This window comes from Apus apus, chromosome 7 (genome assembly GCF_020740795.1).
Source record: "Apus apus isolate bApuApu2 chromosome 7, bApuApu2.pri.cur, whole genome shotgun sequence".
NCBI classification, from domain to species: domain Eukaryota; kingdom Metazoa; phylum Chordata; class Aves; order Apodiformes; family Apodidae; genus Apus; species Apus apus.
This window is the reverse complement of record NC_067288.1, coordinates 18,689,303-18,711,430: the sequence shown is the minus strand read 5'-3', so window position 1 is coordinate 18,711,430 and position 22,128 is coordinate 18,689,303. Positions and strand designations below refer to the sequence as shown.

At 36.1% G+C, this 22,128-nt stretch overlaps 1 long non-coding RNA gene across 1 annotated transcript in view; it reads left to right on the top strand.

Moving 5' to 3' along the window:
- Positions 1–3,823: 3,823 nt before the first annotated feature.
- Positions 3,824–22,128, top strand: part of LOC127387379 (uncharacterized) — a 151,530-nt gene continuing 133,225 nt past the window's right edge. Inside the window, exon 1 of the long non-coding RNA XR_007890114.1 lies at positions 3,824–3,971. This is a non-coding gene — a long non-coding RNA (uncharacterized LOC127387379). The remainder of the gene's footprint in view (positions 3,972–22,128) is intronic.

Here is a 22,128-nt window from a genome sequence, read left to right as displayed (position 1 = left end):
CTGGGTTCAACAGCTGAAATCTAAAATTTTCTGAAGTCAATGTTAGAAAACTGCTAAAAATAATGTATTTTTTTTACATAAATCACACAACGTTTTTAATATCTAAGCTGCAAAATAACCTTTCATATTTGCAATGGTTTAACACTTATGTGGAAGAAGAAGTAAATTTCTGGAGAAGGGAGAAATCCTAACCCAGAGTAGGCCAAGAACATAATACAGAAATCAAACTTGTCAATTGGCTGAACAGACATAATTCTAAACCAAAGCAAATTTTTCAATGTTTTCAACTTGAATAGAATTCTTAATTGGATCAAGTTATTGAGGGGAAAAAATTAGTTAGAACATATAACTCCTGTTATTTCTGGTTTTAGATATTAATGTGCATCACAAGCTAGGAAGCTATTAACTTCACTTTGCTAAAATAAGGAAGAAACTGTAAAGCTTCTCAGATAGGCTTTGCTACATGCTTTTTTTTAATAGCTACCCTTTTGCTGATCAATCTGCCCTTTGTCTGTTACGTTAGATAAAACAAAAAAGCACTGGTTATCTGAATAAAAAAAAAAATAAATTAGTATTTCATGGACAGTTTTCATGGACTATCAAGAGGTTGGAATAGAACATTTGTCACAACCTGCAGTCACAGAGAGGAATATTGCATTTAATAACACAGCATAAACATTACTGTTGTGTTTGTTAATAATGCCTGTTTACAATTAAATCTAAAATTACTGTTAATGTTTTGATCTATAGAGAAGATAAAAGCTCATAGCTACACAAAACATCTTGATATTAAGATGAACCTTAAGATGAAATATGTTTAATGTTTTCTTTCTAAGCAAGTACATAAGCATTTAGCTTTGAAGGAAACTATGCCAGGTGACAAAACAGAAGCAAAAATACAACAGGATTATGGTAGTGTATAGTTAGCTTTGTCCCAGTACAGGCATGGGAAGATGGAGCTGAATTACACCCTAATTTTAATGACATCTCATAGGAATAATTTTTTTTTTTTTTTTATCACTGTGAAATATCCTTAAATTGCTTCTGGTTCTAATCTGTTCTATAAGTGTATGTATTTTCTAAACAGATTCCCTGCTTCTTCTCCCCCAAATTACTATATTTTAGAGAGAGTTTATGTGCATGCATGAATTAGTGTGCATATTTGAATTACTCACTTTCAAATATTTGCTAGTTCAGAGCTATCCAAATTTGAGCTTTGAATCAAATCTGACACTCATTGGCACCTGGACAAGCATATTAAAGCACATGTTCTGTGTTAACACCCAATTTGGCTTTAACCTTGCATATGTCTCCTTCTATAAATTTCCTCCTATGGATCAGCTTCTATGAACACAGAATAAAACAGTGCAGCAGTGATATTTCTCTGTTTCCAAAATGCAACTATGTGCCTGTAGATTATTAAAACAAAATGCAGGATAGATAATTTGCTTAGCTTTCATTGCTAATGTACAATATATTCTCCCATCTCCTCCCATTTAGTGAAATTACTCTGGAAGAAAAATATCCCTTTTTATTGAGGTATACGGGATTAAAGTGAATTATTAAAATGCATAAAACAAGACCGTAATGTATAATGTGGTTTGTGACAAAATGTACTGTAACCTTAACTGTAATTATATCAAATATATTGATTTAAATTTCATAATCAAATTGTGCAGGTAACGATCCATATCTTTGGTAATTGAGTTGTGTGTGCAAATGTAATTATAGTAATGGTATAAAAATTTGATGATGCCATCTAGATTAGATTGAACTTTGGGTGTACTTTAAAGAATATGCAGGGATTCATAAAAAATCAGTTTATGTGGAACTATATCATAACACAGGACTGATGTTTTCCTGAGAAAGTAGCTTAATCCCTGTTAAAAATGAGGCAGAAAAAGTTGAACCAGGAAAGCATCTTCAAATTTTGTGTTCCTATTGAAGTATAGGACACAGCTGATGCAAACCTTTGTAGAAGACAGGAACTCTGTTGTGCACAGAAGCAAGTTTAAGTTTTTCCTGAATGGGCTTTTGTGGCTAGCAGCACTTTCTACAGATGCTAAGAGCTTCAGGGCTCAAAACTATTTAGAACTTTTAAAATAATTACCAGTAAGATTACATTTTGCAGGATGGAAGGGAGAAGTGTTTCATAGCTCTGCACAATGCTGAAAAAAAACCAACAACAAAGCCAGTCCTTTATACAGTACCAAATGATGAGTCTTCTTGAATGGTAGTCATACCCTGGCTTTGATATAAAATTCTTTCTTATGATGGCTATAATAAATGTTAGCAGTGCCCATAGGTCTGATTGATTTTTATATATATATATATATATAAAATCTTTGTTTCAGAGTGAAAGAAGTTCTAAACAAAAATTTAAGATCTACAGAAAAAAAAAAAAAAAAAGAAAAAAGAACTTCAACTGACTCCTTATTTCTGGATGAAATTCTTCCCTTTGTTATGTTTTTACCTAACACAGAGATTATTAACCTCAATAGTCTCTATATGTATACTTTTTAAGATCAGATTTTGGCTCAAAAATTCAAGTAAATTTTTATGAATGGATGTGACTTTTCATTTTCTTAATTCAAATATTTTCTAGGATAAATTATCTCAGCCAAAAATCCTGCCTTGATAGAATTACTCTTACTGAAATGTATGTCTTGAATGCATAGGTAAATTTAAAAACACATCAAAAGTGGTGTGTGTATGTCTTAATTTTCTAAATCTGTATTATTCTCATACCAGAAACCTATAGTTCATTTGTTGTTCATAAAATCATGTATCTAGCAAAATTTTAATTGGAGTATAGCAAATGAAAGTAAGACTAGTTTGTCTCAGTTGGTGAGGATGTATATTTTTTTATAAATCTGCTATACAGAGTTTCAAATTAATCAAATGTATTTTAGAGAACTTGGGATGCAGAAGACATAGACAAAATTTGAAGATGTGTGTGGATAGCAGTGTGTGGTTTTTGAATAGTCAGCTAATTAGAGTTCTCTTGTATCAAGCACAGGAAGAAACGTTGTATCTTCCTGTCATATCTGATAGTGCATACCATTCCCACATCAAGGAGAATTATTCTTAGACTTAAAAAAAAAAATGGAACATATCTCCACTTTCTAAGACAAAAGGTGGCTACGTACTAATGGTAAGATATGATAAAACTGGAAAAAAAAACAGGGTTATTTGTTTATTTATTCTGTTTTTCTGTCATTGAGAGAATTTATATTGCATATAGGAGGTACAGAAGTATTAACACTTCATATTGTTTCCTTATAGCTCATTTCCGGAAAAAAGGGTAAATAAAGAAGTTCTGTAGAAAAGTCACTGCTATATTAAGAACAAAGTGTTACTTTTATGAAAAAGTTTAACAATTAAAAAAAGCAATAACAAACTTTGAACAGAGGAGGAGGTGACAAGGAACCACATTTCATAACATTTGTTTCCTCAGAACTGCAACTGTGGTTTATAGTGGCTTTAAAGTAATTTTTTTTTAAGATTCTATTTGTGTCACACAGCAAACCGCTAGTATTGATTTCTGCTAATACAACATAAATGCTTCCCTTATAAATTCAAGTCAGTGACACGTAGTTCAGTATGGTATGGCAGCACACTTACTCAATTCCAAGTACGCCTTACACAAATCTGCCTTTAAAAGGAGGGGGAAGTTCCATCAGACTGATGGCCAGTTTCTTTCATGTCATCAGCCAAAAATACCCCTGAATAAGTCAGAGAGCATCTGCTGCACACAGAATGTGCCGCAGCCATATGCATTTAGTATTCATACTATATTTTTTTCTTAAAAAAAACTCTGCCAGTTAGTACAATAAACAATAATACTTTTCACTTCAAGCCATGCAAAGTTCATGTCACATATTTTGGATAAAGAGATATCTGAATCATTAGAGGTCTGGCTTGCTTCAGTCTTATCATAGCTATGATTCTCCTCACCACAGCACTTACAGGTAGGAGAGACTGATTCACCCGCTAATCCCATCTATTTATATCAATATGTATTAAAACTGTTGCATAGATGTCAAAAGCTGAATCATGTTACTTCTTAAATACCATAAAACGGAACAAAAAAAAATATACTTATTAAAACCAGTTCTTAAATATTTCACCAAGAAAAAAAAAAATGATTAATGATTTCTCTATGTTCACAAAATTCTAGAGAATAGACATTTGTAAGTATTTATGATAAAAAATAATGAATATAAATGGTCTTAGATTTGAAGGTGAACAGAAAGAAATAATTTTGTTTGAACTGGCATTTATAATTAGGTTTCTAAGCTCATATTAGCCACTGCTGTGTTTTCCAATATGTTGAGAACTCGGACTGTATCACAAAGGTCAATGTAGTCATCCCATGACATGGTACAAAACAGGAGAAAACAATTAAGAATATTTTTATTAATTTGATATGCTTCTGAACAAAGTGTATTTTTACCTTTCTTAAATGTTATGCCTACCTAAATGCTAAGGAAATAAAAGGTAATAAATCCCACTGTTTTTTAAATTTACTTTAATCCTCAGAATAAGTTAGGATCATAGAACCAGTACTAGGAATTCAATAGGAATTATAATATTCACATTGTCTTATCCTAATGATCAAAATAATATTGATGCTAAATTGATTTTTCATTAAAACTAGTGAATTTGACCAAATTTTTCTTTAACTTAATAACAGTTCATTTCATCTTTTCCACCACAGCAGCTGTCAGAAGCATGATGTGTTTTTCTTGTGGCATACTGCATTTGAATTTATTAATTTATCTTTATTGACCTACTTATGAGTCTTAATAATGTCGAATTATCAGTTTCTTTGTGAAGTAGTAAGTGGGATGCTTTTTGTAGAAAGGCATTCATTTTGTGAGCCAGGTGCACAAACACTAAGAATATCACTAATTGACACTTACAGGTACCAGAGAAAAGAATTATTAAAGGAAGAAAACTGGCCCTTAAATGTTCAGAGGGAATAAAGGAAGTTTAAATGTCAAGATTTCTATAAAAAATATTAGTCTTCTTTTTATTATATACATTTTGTGTGCAACACAATTGCACAAGTCAAAATAAAGTTTTCTGTAGCTTATCCTATAGAAAGAAAATCTTTCTTTTAGGAACAAAATTATAGCCTTTAGTTTCTACATTCAAAAGCTTTCTGAATGAAATTCAAGATTAGCTTCTTTTGCTGAAGCAGTTAAATCATTTAGCTGTTCACGATGCAGTTTTCTCCTAATTGTACTTTAGATAAAAGAATATTTTAACAGTCTTGCATACTGCAAGTAAATAAAAACAGACAAACTTATCTCAAAGTTATTGCTGATCATTCAGTTTCATGAGCTTTTCTACTGCAAGCTAAAACAGAAGTTATGAATACTATCCTTCCATTTCTGAGAGATGTTTAAATTCCTTAGTATAAAGCTCTTATTGCCCGTTCAGTAGAAATAATATGCTTCTTTGTACACCTTATAGGCATAAAGCTGTTGAAGAGGCTATTCTTCAGAATACTGTAATCAGCTACAAGACCTGGTTTCTAAAATCCACAGGTGTCTTTCTCAGTCATTAATCCTCATTCTTTTAAAGTTTCATCTAAATTTTTTTCAAAATTACATAGATATGTGTACTCATGTATTTCAACTTTGTTCTCTGCATTTTCAGTTCAATAAAATACATAATCACATAAGTGGTCATCAACTTGGTGAACTAACAAAGAAAAAAAATAGAGATGGTGCATAAGCACCTGAAGTGCATGGGCATGAGAGCACTTAAATAATGGAAGGTACTCCTGATTTAAGATTTTGGGGGCTGAATCAAGCAGCTGGAAGGTGAAAGAAAGATTCATTCACATTGGATATTTTGTCTGTAGGGCCATCAGCGTAATGACTCAGCTCAAATGTGAAGCATGTTCTATTGCTCTATACACACTTATAAAATTTCTACAGCTCACAAAGTGTGATAGCATATGAAATATTAACACCCTAAGAGAGTCCGGAAATAACTGAGGGTCATTACAATGCTGGCAACAAAAATTATCTAATACACTGTCTAGAAATAGTGAGAGGAGATAAACCTGGAATATGAATATCAAATTGTTAACTGTTCACAGCGATGTACACACTTACACAGTCCTGGGAAAACAAGCGAAGGGGAATGGAGAGTTTCAAACCAGTGGCTTAGTAATAGGTACACATGCTCACATAAAAAAATGTATTTTTCAGGAATGTAACAGCCACATATGCCTACTGCACAGTGATTTAAGGTTGCTGTTTATAAGAATTTTGGGGGTTGCTCTCATTTATAAACTGGACTTTAATCTACCAGTAAAAAAGTGTACTTTGTAGTACTTTTAGTCAGCTACTAATTGGGTTTGAGCTGCTGCCACTGGAGTCACACTGATATCTAAATGCATGACTAGTGGGAGTTTCCTGATAATTAGAGGTGATAGCTACCATGAAAGTGTTGAAATTAGGAGACTAGAAATGGAAGCCTGGGTTTTAAATGTTGTTCCCAAATGTGTGTGTTCCAAAAAAAATTTTAATTGTCTCACAATGCAGGAAATTCTTTAGAGTACTTATCTGAATCCTCACATGCTCAGCCCAATTCCTGCATGATGTTTCATTTCCACAATTCATAGTAAATGACATAGTACGTTCATGGCACAGTAAGGCATCCAACTGCCTTCATTCTGAAACTTAAAGGGTTAGAGTTTATGTTTACTTTGGTGTTTTCCTAAGAGACCGTTTTGTGAGTACAAGACACAGATAAAGACAAATTAAGCAGCTGTGACACAGTATTTTCAACTTTTCATCAGAGAAGATAGTGATAGGACAAGGGGTAATGGTTTTAAACTGAGACAGGGGAGATTTGGGAAGAAATTCTTCACTATAAGGGTGCTGAGGAACTGGAATGGGTTGCCCAGGGAGGTTGTTGATGCCCCATCCCTGGAGGTTTTGAAGGCCAGGTTGGATGAGGTTTTGTGCAACCTGATCTAGTGGTAGGGTTCCCTGCTCATGGCAGAGGGGTTGGAACTTGATGATCTTTAAGGTCCCTTCCAACCTTAATGATTCTATGATTCTATTATTCTAATATCACATTTTTATATATAAATATGTATGTATCTAATAACAATTAACAAACAATAAATAAAAGCAAATATTATGATAAAGAGGACACATTAGAAGAGACAGGCAAATGATCATCTGATTAAATGAAATTACCAAATTCACCTCTTTAAAAATTTGGCCCATTATGATAAAAAACAGCAACACATATAAAGGTAGCCTTTTCTTCCTGCACCCTAGAAGGGTTGCCCTGTTGAGACTGGTACTGGATTTTTCTTGAATAAGTCAATTTTACAGTCTTTTTTATCTCCCAAGACACAATTAAGATTCATCTCCTGCAATGAATCCATAAAGATTTGTTTTTCTTTAAATTGTAAGGCTCTACACTTTCAAACTGACATGTAGAATTTTCAGCTCATGTTTAGGACTGGAATGATGAAAAAAATAAAACCCAAATAGTATTGTAGTTTGATTCCTAATAAATGGAAATGATTATTTTTTTTTGTTTTTGCATTGCCAAGAAATAAAAATTGTATGTTTTAACTCTGTAATTGTGTTTTTGAATATGCTAGCTTTTAAAAAATAGTAAGTCTTAAGGAAGAAAATATAAACTGACAAAATTAATCCTTTCCAATGCCATCTTTGAAATAGCTGGATAAGTAAAACACAGTTTTGCTATGAAAATGGGAATTACTGCTATAGCGACGCTATCATTTCAGCAAAAACCTACCAATAAGTTACCATAGAGTTTGATTCACTGCTAAGTATTTTGAAGCTTTTCTAGAATGAAAGGCTGAGACAGCTGTAAAAATTGAGTCTCCACCAGTCTAGCTGATTCAGCAAGGAATTAGCCATGCTCAGAAAGTCCTTTAAAATATACTCTATTCTGAGGCATCAAACCATGAAAATATGTGGAGCTACTGTAATTGAGCAGTGCAGAACACATGTCCACATATTAAGTACTGTGGGTTAAACAGTAGCACAAAATCTCTGCCTCACACTGGAGCCTTTGTGGACAGTGTTTCTATTCACTTTAATGCTCCTGTCTTCAGAGACTAGTGGGAAGAAAGGATAAGGCCATGATTTTGAATGTTTATGTTCCATATTTCAGAATGATGCTCACTTCTGATTTTGGAACATACCAAAAGGACATTTTCTGGCCCTCCAACTGTACAAAGAGTGGGATGAACCATCTCCAGGGTGCTTGGAGAGAAATTGCCTGTCACACATTTCTTCCTGTCCTCTTGAAGTGCTTAACCTTCTCTTCGCAGTTTGGCTCCAACATGTAATTAAATACAATTATGAGCACTTTGATTGTAGTGTCCTCGATTATCTTACAAAAAAAAATCTAAACTTCATAATTATGGGGAATAAAAGTTAAAAATGTGAACAAAAAAACAGATGAAAAGAAATTAAATATTATTAAATCCATTATTGATTACCCTACTTCAGGAATTACGTAGGTACGGACTCATGCTTTTTAATACTTATTAAGGTAATAGCTAATATACCACCAATCAAGTAATTGGTCTTAATACTACTGCATTACTGTGATTCACAATGCAGCAACAGAAAGCAGGTTTAAAGCCCCTAAGGCATGGTCCTGTAGTCTAGAAAATCTAGACTTTATTCTCTACTCTATACGATAAATTTAGAAGGTGGAGAGTTATATTACTCTGATCAGTTCTACTATATCCTTCATACTTTCAGAACTGTCAGTATGTTTTATCATTTTCTGTGCAAAAGTCATTGAACATGTAATCCAATTTTAACACATTATTTCATCACCATGTTAGTCTTTATAATTCAATCAGTACATATCTTGTGTAGTAGCCTGTGAGTTTGTAGGTAAAACAATTACACAATACAGTGGCACAACCTCCACTCTCATTTTTGTGACCTCGAGGCTACTTACACCTCTGCATAACAGGCCCTTAAAAGACTGAGCTTCATGAACTCCTGAAGTTGATTTCCAAATAGACATGAACTTCCCCTGAATAGATCAAAATACTTTTTCCTAAATGGTCTGTATATAAAGGTGTCAAGAATCATTAGTGTATGTTGGGTAATCATTGCTGCAATTTGGTTTAAATGATGGAGAAATGTGTGATCATGGTACATTTAAGTGGAAAGTAATTTGCTAAGACCTAGCCTTAATTTGGGCAGTCACTGATAGCATAAGAATATGTTCTGTTCTGGTCACAGTGTCTCAATTGTCTGGGTGGTCTGAGCCAAGTTGGAAGATATCTCTGAATAGAAAACATTTTATGTACTTTGTAGTAATTCCATTTATAGAATCATAGAATCATAGAATCCTAGGGGTTGGAAGGGACCTCGAAAGATCATCTAGTCCAACCCCCCTGCCAGAGCAGGGTCACCTAGAGTACATCACACAGGAAGGCATCCAGGCGGGTTTTGAATGTCTCCAGCGAAGGAGACTCCACAACCTCTCTGGGCAGCCTGTTCCAGTGCTCTGTCACTCTTACAGTAAAAAAATTTTTCCTGATATTCATCTTAAACCTCCTATGCTCCAACTTGTATCCATTACCCCTTGTCCTATCACTGGTCTTCACTGAAAAAAGCTTAACTCCATCGTCTTGACACTCACCCTTTACATATTTGTAAACATTGATGAGGTCCCCCCTCAGTCTCCTTTTCTCCAAACTAAAGAGACCCAGCTCCCTCAGCCTTTCCTCATAAGGGAGATGTTCCACTCCCTTAATCATCCTTGTGGCTCTGCGCTGGACTCTTTCAAGCACTTCCCTGTCCTTCTTGAACTGAGGGGCCCAGAACTGGACACAATATTCCAGATGTGGCCTCACCAATGCAGAATAGAGGGGGAGGAGAACCTCTCTTGACCTACTAACCACACCCTTTCTAATACACCCCAGGATGCCATTGGCCTTCTTAGCCACAAGGGCACACTGCTGGCTCATGGTCATCCTCCTGTCTACCATGACCCCCAGGTCCCTTTCACCTACACTGCTCTCCAGCAGGTCAGCCCCCAACCTGTACTGGTGCATGGCGTTTTTCTTCCCCAAATGCAAAACTCTACACTTGCTCTTGTTAAACTTCATCAGGTTTTTCCCCGCCCAAGTCTCCAGCCTGTCTAAGTCTCTCTGAATGGCAGCACAGCCTTCTGGTGTGTCAGCCACTCCTCCCAGCTTGGTGTCATCAGCAAACTTGCTGAGGGTACATTCTGTGCCCTCATCCAGGTCGTTGATGAAGATATTGAACAACACCGGTCCCAGTACCGACCCCTGAGGGACTCCACTAGTCACAGGCCTCCAACTAGATTCTGCCCCATTGACTACAACTCTCTGACTTCTTCCTTTCAACCAGTTCTTGATCCACCTCACTGCCTGATCATCAAACCCATACTTGATCAACTTATCTACAAGGATGCTGTGGGAGACGGTGTCAAATGCTTTACTGAAATCAAGATAGACCACATCTACCGCTCTACCATCATCTATCCACCTAGTAATTTCCTCATAGAAGGCTATGAGGTTAGTCAAACATGACTTACCCTTGGTAAAACCATGTTGACTGCTCTTGATGACCCCCATCTCCTTGATATGCCTAGAGATAGTGCCAAGGACAAGTTGTTCCATTACCTTTCCAGGGATGGAGGTGAGGCTGACCGGTCTATAGTTACCCGGGTCCTCCTTCTTGCCCTTCTTGTAGACTGGAGTGACATTTGCTATCCTCCAGTCCTCAGGCACCTCTCCAGTTACCCATGACTTACCGAAGATGATGGAGAGTGGACTAGCAATGACCTCCGCCAGCTCCCTCAGCACCCTTGGATGCATTTCATCCGGACCCATCGATTTATGGATGTCCAGATTATGCAACTGATCCCTAACCCAATCCTCATCTACTATGTCCTCACCTATCTTGACTACTTCTGGGGTTATATGAATCTGGGGCTCATGGGAAAAGCCTGCAGGAGTAAAGACAGAGGCAAAGAAGGCATTCAGCACCTCTGCCTTCTTCATATCCTCTGTCACCAGGGCACCCACCTCATTCAGCAGTGGGCCTATATTGCCTCTGGTATTAGCTTTGTTGGCTATGTATCTGAAAAAGCCCTTTCTATTGTCCTTAACCCGACTTGCAAGGTTAAGTTCCAAGGAGGCCTTAGCTTTCCTAGTTGCCTCCCTACATTCCCTGACAACATTCCTATATTCCTCCCAAGTGACCAGCCCCTCCTTCCATGATCTATAGATTTTCCTCTTCCACTTGAGTTTCCCCAGCAGTTCCTTTTTTAACCACGCTGGTCTCCTAGCTCCCTTACTAGATTTTCTACCCATTGGGACACACTGATGCTGTGCTTGCAAGAAGTGGTCCTTGAATATTGTCCAGCTATCTTGAGCCCCTTTACCTTCTAGCACTCTGTCCCATGGGACTTCCCTTAACAATTGGTTGAGGAGGCCGAAGTTTGCTCTGTAGAAGTCCAGGGTTCTGGTCCTGCTGGAAATTCTGTTCCTCCCACACAGGATCCTGAACTCCACCATCTCATGGTCGCTGCAGCCAAGGTTGCCATTGACCACCACTGCTTCAATAAGGCCCTCCTTGTTGGTGAGCACAAGATCCAGCAGCGCTCCTCTTCTAGTCGGCTCATCCACCATTTGCATTAAGAAGTTGTCATCAATGCATTGGAGGAACCTCCTAGACTGTGAAAGGCTGGCTGTATAAGTCTTCCAGCAGATATCGGGATAGTTAAAATCTCCCATGAGGACCAAGGACTGCAGTTGTGAGGCTGCTTTCAGCTGCCTGTAGAAAGCCTCATCAACTTCCTCATCTTGATCAGGAGGTCTGTAGTAGACCCCCACAACTGTGTCACCCATACTACCCTGTCCTTTAATTCTTACCCACAGAATTTCAACTCGCCCCTCATCAGCCCCTGTACAAAACTCAATACATTCTAGTTGCTCTCTCACATAAAGAGCAACTCCACCACCTCGCTTCACCGACCGATCTTTCCTAAAAAGCACATAGCCATCCATGGCCACATTCCAGTCGTGTGAGCTGTCCCACCATGTCTCTGTTATTGCTACCAGGTCATAACCCTTAGACCGCACACAGACCTCTAACTCTTCCTGCTTATTCCCCATGCTGCGTGCATTGGTGTACAGGCATTTCAGGAAGCAAGTAGAGCACATCGGTGGGACTAAATCCTCCTTAGCCCATCCTCCTACAGGCCCTGGTATGTTCCTCTTGGGCTTGTCCCTAACAGACCCAGTTTTCTCCCCTTCCCCCTTCACATCTAGTTTAAAGCTCTCTCAATGAGCCCTGCTAAGTCCTGCCCCAAAAGCCTTTTCCCCCTCTGGGACAGGTGCATCCCACCCGCCACCATCAGGCCAGGTGTCTCATAGAGCAGCCCATGATCAAAAAAGCCAAAGCCCTGCCTTTGGCACCAGTCTCTTAGCCATTCGTTCATCATTAAACTCTTCCTGCTTATCTCTCCACCCATTCTTGCAGGAGGTATGGAGGCAAACACGACTTGTGCTCCAGACCCCCTAACTAGCCGTCCCAGGGCCCTGAAGTCTCTCTTCATTGCCCTTACATTTCTTGTAGTAATTTCGTCACTGCCAACCTGAAAAATCAGCAGTGGGTAGTAATCAGATGGATTTACCATACTAGAGAGTTTCCTTTTAACATCTCTAATGCGAGCCCCAGGGAGGCAGCAGACCTCCCTGTGGGATGGGTCAGGTCTACAGATGGGCCCCTCTGTTCCCCTCAGAAGGGAGTCACCCACCACAACTACCCTCCTTTCCTTCTTAGTTGAAGAATTTCCTGGGAATTACTTTTAAAGTGGCCTTCTACTTTACTTTTACAATAAGTACAGGAAAGTTTAGAAGACAATATAAAAATATATCTGATCCTCTTGAATTTGTAGACTTCAGCATTTTAAGTTTCATGCATTCAATTGTACTCACTGGTTTTAATTGAAACATTTCAATTTGTATGTTTACAGAATGTGTTCCAGTGCTACCTAGCACCCCCAAACATAAGCTATACCCTTCTAACATGAGAAGACAAAGATACAGCCAAACTTAGCCCATTTCAGACTGATATCGGGCACATCAGCTAGAAGCTGCATAGCTTTAATGATACTGCTCTGGGCTAAAAAGCTTTGTTGCTTTCACATTGAAGGAAAACAAAAGAATGGAAGTATACAAAGATGTTTGTTTTTTAAAAAATAGTGTTAGATTTTTACTGCCAATTTATGGGCACCTGTGAATTCAAAAGTAATCTCAGAAACAACGTCAAATTTCCCTTTACATTCTTGGGCCTCTTTAATCTGCTGCCACCCCTGTACTAAAAGAAAAAAAGAAAAAACAGAAAAAAAATACTCGTTTTCCTCTTTTCCAAAATCTTTGCCATTTGGGTGAGTGGATAGCTACTTTGAATTGTCTGTGAATTGTTTCCTTTAGCAAATTATGTCAAATCTCCATTAGACTATATCACAATCATAGCTGGGGAACTCCAAGGTGTAGCTGTTACTCAGCTGGACCATTCTTCCTGGGGTTTTTTCTTATTTTGATGTGTATATTGTGCAAGTGAAGCTGTCTCATTTTCCCTTATCTTGTTAAATACCATCTGAGATACGTGACCTACATCCCTCAGAATACTAATTATTCTTATGAAGTACAGTAATGCATTTTTAGAGTGGTTTTCTAGTTGTTGGTATTTTTAATCAAAACTTTTATATCTGCTAGGCTTGCTTCTTAATTCACTATGGCTTTTAATCATAAAGTTGAAGAGTTCTTATTTCTTCTTAGGAATTTGCTTACTTTTCCTCTTTCTAGAGAATTATTGATGATTTTTTTCAGTTGTATTTCTCTGCTTTGGCATGGATGTACCCTACTGAAACTTTATTCTTTTTGATCTCATGTTTTATTAAGAAAAAATCTATAGTAGGCTTAGCTGGAATAATATTAGAACACACAGTGAATTTTCTTGTTCCTATTTTTCCATCTTTATCTCTCCATTTTTATCTTCCATAAAAGATGCAAAAGCAGATCTATACAAAAAGAACTTAGAGCATGGGTACTGCCAAGGAAACCTTTGGAAATTCTCTCAGGCTCTTCCATATATCTGGTTACTCTTCTTTGGTCATATTTACCTCAGTTAGAGATTTCTTCTCACCCTTCTATGGCTTTCCTGTGTGTTTTATTTAGAGCAAAACTGAAGCAGGAATATGCATAATTTCTGGATTTTTTAATACATAATCATATGTGTTGAGGTGTCTGTTGGTCTCTTCTCCCACTTAACAAGTGATAGAACAAGAGGAAATGGAGTTCATTTGTGCCAGGGAAGGTCTAGATTTAGTATTAGGAAAAAATATCTCTATGGAAAGGATTGTCAGGCATTAGAACAGGCTGCCTGGGGAAGTGGTTGAGTCACCATCCCTGGAGGTATTTAAGAGATGTGTAGATGCGGTGCTTAGCGACATGGTTTCATGGTGGACTTGGCAGTTCGTAATTTTATGATTCTATGATTCTATATTGCTAACAAAACTTGTTTGAAGTCAAGATATCGTAAATAATCATCTTCTCAAATCATTTAGCTTGGCTGAAGTTAGAGTCAGAACCCTTTCAATATTTAATTGAGTGCAAGACATTTTAGCATACAATTATGTCTAAATTATCAATATTATATTATAATTATTGGTAATTTTATAGTTTTATTTATACATATTATTTGGCTGCCTAAAAGTTTATCCTTTTTTATAGCTGTATCAGTTGATCAAATGAAGGATATTACCTTGCCCCTATGAACCTTCAAGATAACCACAGTGGTGTTATTCCTAGTATGCTCTCAGTAGCTCAAACCAAAATTAGATATTAGAATGAGCTCCACTGACAGAGCATAGTTAGCATATACATAATTCAAGCAATGAACTGCAATACATTGAACAAAAGTTTGCACACACATTCCATCATGATATTTTCATACAGGTGTGTGTGGCAGTGTCATTCTGTGTTTTCCTATGGCTTGTTAATACACACTATTTCAACTACACAGATTCGAAGGAAAACTAGATATTTATTTTTCAGAAGTTTAAATACTAGGTGTGCAGCAGTCTAAGGTATCAGTGCCTTTCCCTGTGATACCACTTTTACAGTAAACCTGGGTCTACTCAGTTCAGCAGAATTCTTTTCAGTTTACACAATATGCGGGAAGAGTAAGGCCCTTAGTATATCATATATATCATATGCATATAGCATCCAACAGTAAATGATTCTCTCATATGCACACATGTGTACACATGTAGTTATTGATATGAGCATGTAAAAAGTCCACTTTATTTTTTCCTGGTTCTGATTGTACAGATGTTCATTTGCATATTTGGAAAAGTTAGCTTTGATCCTGGAGAAGCAGAGAGAAAAATCATAAAATGCATGTCATTTTATAACTCATAAAGCTTTTATTCTACATGTTTTTGTTCTACAGCTGAAATAAGAGGAGAAAAAAATCCTTTCTCATCTGTCTCTGACATCAGTCACAGAACTGTTCACAAAATAAATGTTATTCCTGCATGTTAGCAGGCTGTGAAAGTAGAGCTTGAAATGGCTGCCTGATTACAACCTGAAAACCAACACATCCTTAATCAACACTCCTTAACTCCCTCCAAATAAGCTCTCTATGATGTTATGATTTATTATATTGACTATGGCTTTTTTCCATTTTGCTTTTTAGGATCTCTTAGAAAGTTGTAATTTATTTCCTTCCCACCCCCTGCTTCCCCTTAGTGAAGTGGCTGCCTTTGATTAGATTTCCTAGGATTTAGTTCCGAGGGAATTTATTTTTATTCAATCCCAGGGAAAAAAAGAAAAAGAAAATAAAAAGAAAAATAAAGAAAAAGAAAAGGAAGAAGAAAAAGAAAAAGAAAAAGAAGTACAAATCTAAAAGAACAGACATTAATAGGTTCACTGCCAAAATAAACCAAAACAAAACCCACAGTATTATATCTTTGATGTAATTTCCTCTAATATTTTGCTTACTACAGAAAAGATTGGAAGAGAATTTTCTTCTCTCCAAGTCTCAGTTTACTTTTTAAGGAAAACCTTGAATAAGAAAGATAATACTTTGTAGATTTTTGAAGCAGAAGAGGCAATTTATTCACTACAGTACCTTTCAGAATGAACAACTATTTCTCAAGAGCTTTTGACCAATTATAAAATGAAACATGTCTTCTTATTTTGAACAATATATTTTCTCTTTGTGGAACAGATTACTTATACTAAAGGACACATTTCTATTAATACCTAGTAGAGCCTAAGACAAGCTGCAGTACATCAAAATACTATCTTAGAAATAAGAACATAATCAGAAAATATTCCAGACAATTACAGTCTTCTGCAATACATTATTGGCTGTAACCTTGATCTCTAACCCTGTCATATAAAAAGTTTACCTGGTGGGCATATTATCATCTATCATTTTACAATGTGATTTTTTCCCCCTCAGATTCTATTGCATATATTGCTTTGATGCTTTTGAAACAGATACACAGTCAGACAAACCAATTATCTTACTCCTTGACTGCTAAGGATAAAAAATAGATTATGAATGTTAGTCTACAGGTGACTTATGTAGCTGTCTAAGGATGGGGGAAAGGTTTTAATACATTTTATTTTCCATACTATTTTAGTAACTGTCAGCATTATATAAATGTTATTTGTTATTTGCTGAAAAAGCTGTGGTGCTGGAAAACAGTTATAACTGGTCCTTTGCTTGAGCAATCTATTGAAATTTGGAATAAGTAAGCATAACAAATACAGTTGTGGAAAAAAACATCAATTAATGTAATGTATACAATGTAATTGAAACATGCAGTTCTATCAGAACCATGCTTGCTTGCAGATAGCTTCATGTCTAAAGCATCTAAACATTTTCACTCTTTGCACATTTTCTTCAGTGTTGTGTGGCTTTAGTGAAAGACAATGGTGAAGATTTTGTGCATGAGGCACAACCCCTATAGAATGCAGTAATTCAACGAATTACTTGACTTTAGTTTAGGATTAAGATTTGCAATAACTGAGTTAAAATAGAGTCTCTAAGAAGGTCTTCTTATGAGAGAGATATACAAATTAATGCATACAATACCTATATGTTGGTTTAGATACTAAAAAGAAACTCCATTCCAAATGAGTTCTAAGTCTTTAAACTACTGCCAGTAATGTTGGACAGGTAACTGCAATCCGCTTTAATTACCTGTGAATGACAAATATGTCTCATTCATCTTGTCATCAGTAACCCTACTCTGCCATGTTGATGGTCATCAAGTTGGACTTGATGATCTTAGAGTTTTTTTCCAACCTAAGCGATTGTATGATTCTATGAATATTTAGTACTTCTGCCACAGAAGGGGAAAAAGATGTCAGAAACATAAAGGGAGGAGATTAAAGCATAGCAGAGAACACTTTTTCCATCTTCAGTATTTTTTGAGTTGACCAGATTAATAATAATCAAGTCTTAAAACATTTTTGGCACCAGTCCATTTCAACTGTTTAGAGACAAATAGCTCAGCTTCATGATTCTTATAAACGTGCTGGTCTGAGCCTAACTGACATTCAACACTTCTGTACACAGAATGGGCTATAATTCAGGGCTAGGCTGTTGAACAGTCATCAGATGGGCCTAATGTTTTGCCACTAGAAATTCAGCCATGTTAATGACATTTTTAATTCTTTGACTAGTCTAATCTGTGACAAAATTATCTTTGAAATTGGCAACAAGTTCTCTCTCATGGAAAAGATGGTGGATCAATGACAAGCTGTCCAGTTCCTATTGCTTAAGAATATCAGCTCAAATCCAGAAGGAGAAAAACAAAACAAAACCAGTCTTATTTTTACAAATATTTCTTGGCAGAAAGTGATGCAAGAACTAGATCAAATAGGCAATTGTTTCTTTTCATATCAGTCTTTCACCTTCAACCAGAAAAAGAAATCTTACCTGATTCAACTCCCTTCTTTTAGCCATTTATCAGAGTAGTTACACCCCTACCTGCAGATATTTTTTCTTTGATAAACATTTATATTCATTATAATATTTGCAATTACTAGCACTTCTTATAAAATCTGTATGGTATTATATAGTTAAATATAGGTGCATTAGAGAGCACTTTTGATACTGTTCCATGTGGAAAGTCATTGAGAAGGACAGGAAAATAACCATCAGGAGTACTTTAGCATTATAATTAGGCAAAGGTGTATCTTCATTTTATTAAAGACTTAAAAAGCATGCGAATGTTGGGGCTAAGGGTGCATCCAGAATGCACCAGAAATATGAGTTCTTCAGGATTGATTCCATATGTATAAAGTTGCCCTTACATTGTCCTAATATTGGGATCTTTGAAGAAGTTTATAACATTTTCAATGACAGATAACATGGTTGCATAACACCAGCTAATTCTTCTTCAGCCTCTTTTACACAGTATTTAAACATGCTTTTTGCTCAACCTTCCCTGGAATTTGCCCACCCTTTAGGGACATATCTGCTAAGGGAAAGGTTTAATGAATTGCAAATCAGAAACATTTCTAATGCAGAAAGAAAGGCACTTCAATTTTCCTGAGTAAATTGCATGGAAATGGGTCAATTACATCGTAAGAACAACAAAAATAACAACAATGAAAAATCTTCTCTATCAGCTTGTGACTCAAAATGTCAAAGTGACAAAAGCTAGAAAATTCAAAGATGCAGCACGGGAAAGATGCAGCCAAGATACAGACATCAGCGTCTTAGGATTAAATTCCAATTATGTGCCTTCTTTTGCAAAATGACTCAGAATTCTTAGTCATCTGCTTCTGTGAGCTCCCTGTTATTACAGTAACATCAAACCATTGTAAGGAGGGCTAGTTATCCCTCATGACAATTCCATTTTTTATTCTGTTAACAGGCTGTTCTATGGTGAAGCTGAATTTCTTTTCCAAATGCATAGACTGCAGTCTAAGATGTAAGCTTCTATTACAAGTAGAATAAAATTACAAAATAAACATGTTCAATTAAAATGTTGCATAAGTAAAAATTAAAAGAAATTATATTGTAGCTGGGATGACCCTCAGAATAGTTTTACCATGTAAATTAAAATGGGAACAGCCTATATAGAGTTCAATGTCACAAAGGAGTCCTTGAAAACCTTTATTTTTCTGAAAAGAAAACATTAGATGGGGGATTGCTTTTCCAGAGAGAAGGTTGAAGATTATTAAAAGGATGCATGGAGTTCATCCTTCTTTAAACAAGCCAAAAACCTTTCCTTCCTTATGCCAAAGAAAGGGAATTCCTCTGCTTTTTCCTCTCCTCTCATTTGACAGAATATAGGAAGAGCTGGAGAAAACACTTGGAAGTCTTTGGAGTACTGATAGAGTGGCGAGAGCTGAAAATGGAAGTGTATACACTGACTGCTGTATAAGAAACTTTCTTCATGCAGTTCCTTGTTGTCCTAGCTCCAACACGAGCAGTTCTGTTTCAAGAAACAAATAACATACTTAGTCATATACTTCACTCAAGTACATTAGCTACTTCTAGTATTATAGACTTGTAGATCAGCATCTAGGAAAGAGGAAAAGTTCATGTGCAATTTGGCAGGAATAGAATGATCTTGGGAAAAAGGAAAAAGAAGAAAAAGTAACTGCAAGAGAATAAAGGAAAAGCAGCCTATATACCTAGAAAAGGAAATTTAAAACTTAAACCATAAGAGATACTGATGTACAAGCACAATAAAAGTATGAAATTACTACTCAAATATAGGAAGCAACTGAAAGCAATGTGACTGGGCAGCATCAGTTGGGGTGAGTTAAAGAAGGGAAGTGATTCAGAGGCAATAGTGGATCCTGAGAATAGCTTTTTTTGGTGGGAGGTTCTGTTTCTGTTTCTTTTTTCCTCTTTGCAACCATAAAGAAAGAGAAAGTTTAACACAGAAAAAAGGTAGAAAACCAAAATGGGTTATCTGAGGATTTATAAATGGATATAAAAATAATGAAATGGCCTTAAAACAGCATATACATCATGCCATTGTATTTCCTTTGCCTTTGGCCTACCATATGTATTAATTGGGTAATATTTGCACTAACTTGTTAGTCATTGTAACTGTGTAGGTTGGGAAAGACAGTAGCTGATTTTAAAATTTCTACATTATATATTAATTATATATTATATATTAATTATATATTAATTGAGAGTGAAATGCAAAGTTTAGACTTTCACAACTATAACAAACCAGTGATTTCCACTTAGTCACCATTATCAATAGGATTTCAAAACCACATAGTAACTAATGCTATGTCAGACAAGTTAAAGACCTAAATATACTTTTTGAAAAGAATGTGATACCTTACTCATCATTCATTCACCTAGTAAAACAGATTGCAGTGCTGAAGGCTGTATATCTGACCTATTACTGCATATATAATGGCTATGATTTCTGCTCTGTAGAGATGATGAATCAACCTTTAAATAATTTACTTTTTTTTTGCAAAGCTGAGTGGGAAGCAGGCATGAGATAAAAATCTGTCAATCAATTTCAGATGATACACATACACAAATGATGTTGGTTGGATTGGCAAGAAATCCTTTTAGTATTTACAGTACTATTCCTGGGACACCACTTCTAAATTATTGCAAATATTTCAAGTGATTCCCAGAAGTTATCAGCATATGACTTCTCTTCAGGATGCAAACTGGCAATGTGCCAGAAGCTAAGTCAGCACCTTCTGATGAGGATGCCAGAATTTGCTTGTCACTGTATTTTCAACAGCATATTGCTGCTCTCCTGGCAGTGGTACCCTGTGTCTTTACTTTCTTAACCCCACATGTTGGCCCTAGAGAGCCCCTCACAGATTGTGGCACTGCAGAGGAAAAAGAACCTGGGTAGTGGTTGAAGCTCATCCCTGAAAACACCCCCAACACATGCCTCCAATCCAAGTATTTTATGGTACCCAACATGAAGTTGTTCCCCATCATCAGGCTAGATGGAAGATGGTCTACTTTTTCTAAATAATTGACATTTTTACAGTCTTTTAGAGGTTTACTCAGGTGATGCATTGGTGAAGTATGTGATAGGTTTTCGTAGTTTGTAGATATACAGGAAAACAAAGACTGTGCAGTACCAGTTAGAGAAAATCAGAAAACAAACACAAAACCATTTGCCACAAGATACACTAAGGTGTGAGTTGAATTAGTGCATGAACATTTCAAGTTTAAGTTGTATTTGCGTGCATCCTTTTCATTTTAGATTAAGGTCCTTGGTTTTATCATTTTTGTAGTATTTTCTGCCACCACAGGCCCTCTTTTTGACATGACTTGAATAGATTTGAAGATTGATTTTCGAAAATTTAGGAACATACTAGCTGAAAAAATGTGATGATGCCTTGTGAGTTTACCAATAATGCTTTAAATGCTCTGGACACTAAAAGAAGATTGTAAATTCAGCAGAAAACAGATTTGTTCAATGGTAAATACATTAGTCTAAGTTTAAAATAGTCAACACAACAACTGAAGCCTTGTGCACTCAGATTTAGCCTGAATAAATTTTTATAGCCAAGTAATAAACAACCCAAAATAGGTTATATAATAAAAGTGCTGATACCATCTTAACTACATCCTAAAGTTGCAAACAGCAATGCTATAATGAGTCAGACTCATTGTGTCTTTCACAGACATGGTTTCATTTTAGAAGTACTGTACTGCTGATGGCCCACATTTGCATTACATACACTTCCATGATGAAATATCTTACTATTTCACCTGAAAAGTATGGTACAGAGATCATTTTTTGTTTAATTAGTTCTGAGTTTGCCTAAAGGCTTCAGGAACTAGAACTTTCGCAAGCTTGTTTTTACAAATTAGTTGTGAAGTAGAATCTGTCTTTTCTGTTTCTCCATCAAGGTAATGTGCTTTGCTCACATTTCTCTTTTTTTTTTTTTTTTTTTTTTTTTTTTTTTTTTTTTTTTTCCTAATGAGCTGTTTCTGATAGTCAGCTGCTTTTTCTGCTCTGTAGTTCACTGAGGGCACCATGTTATCTGCATTATTCATTACTGGAACTGTGGCA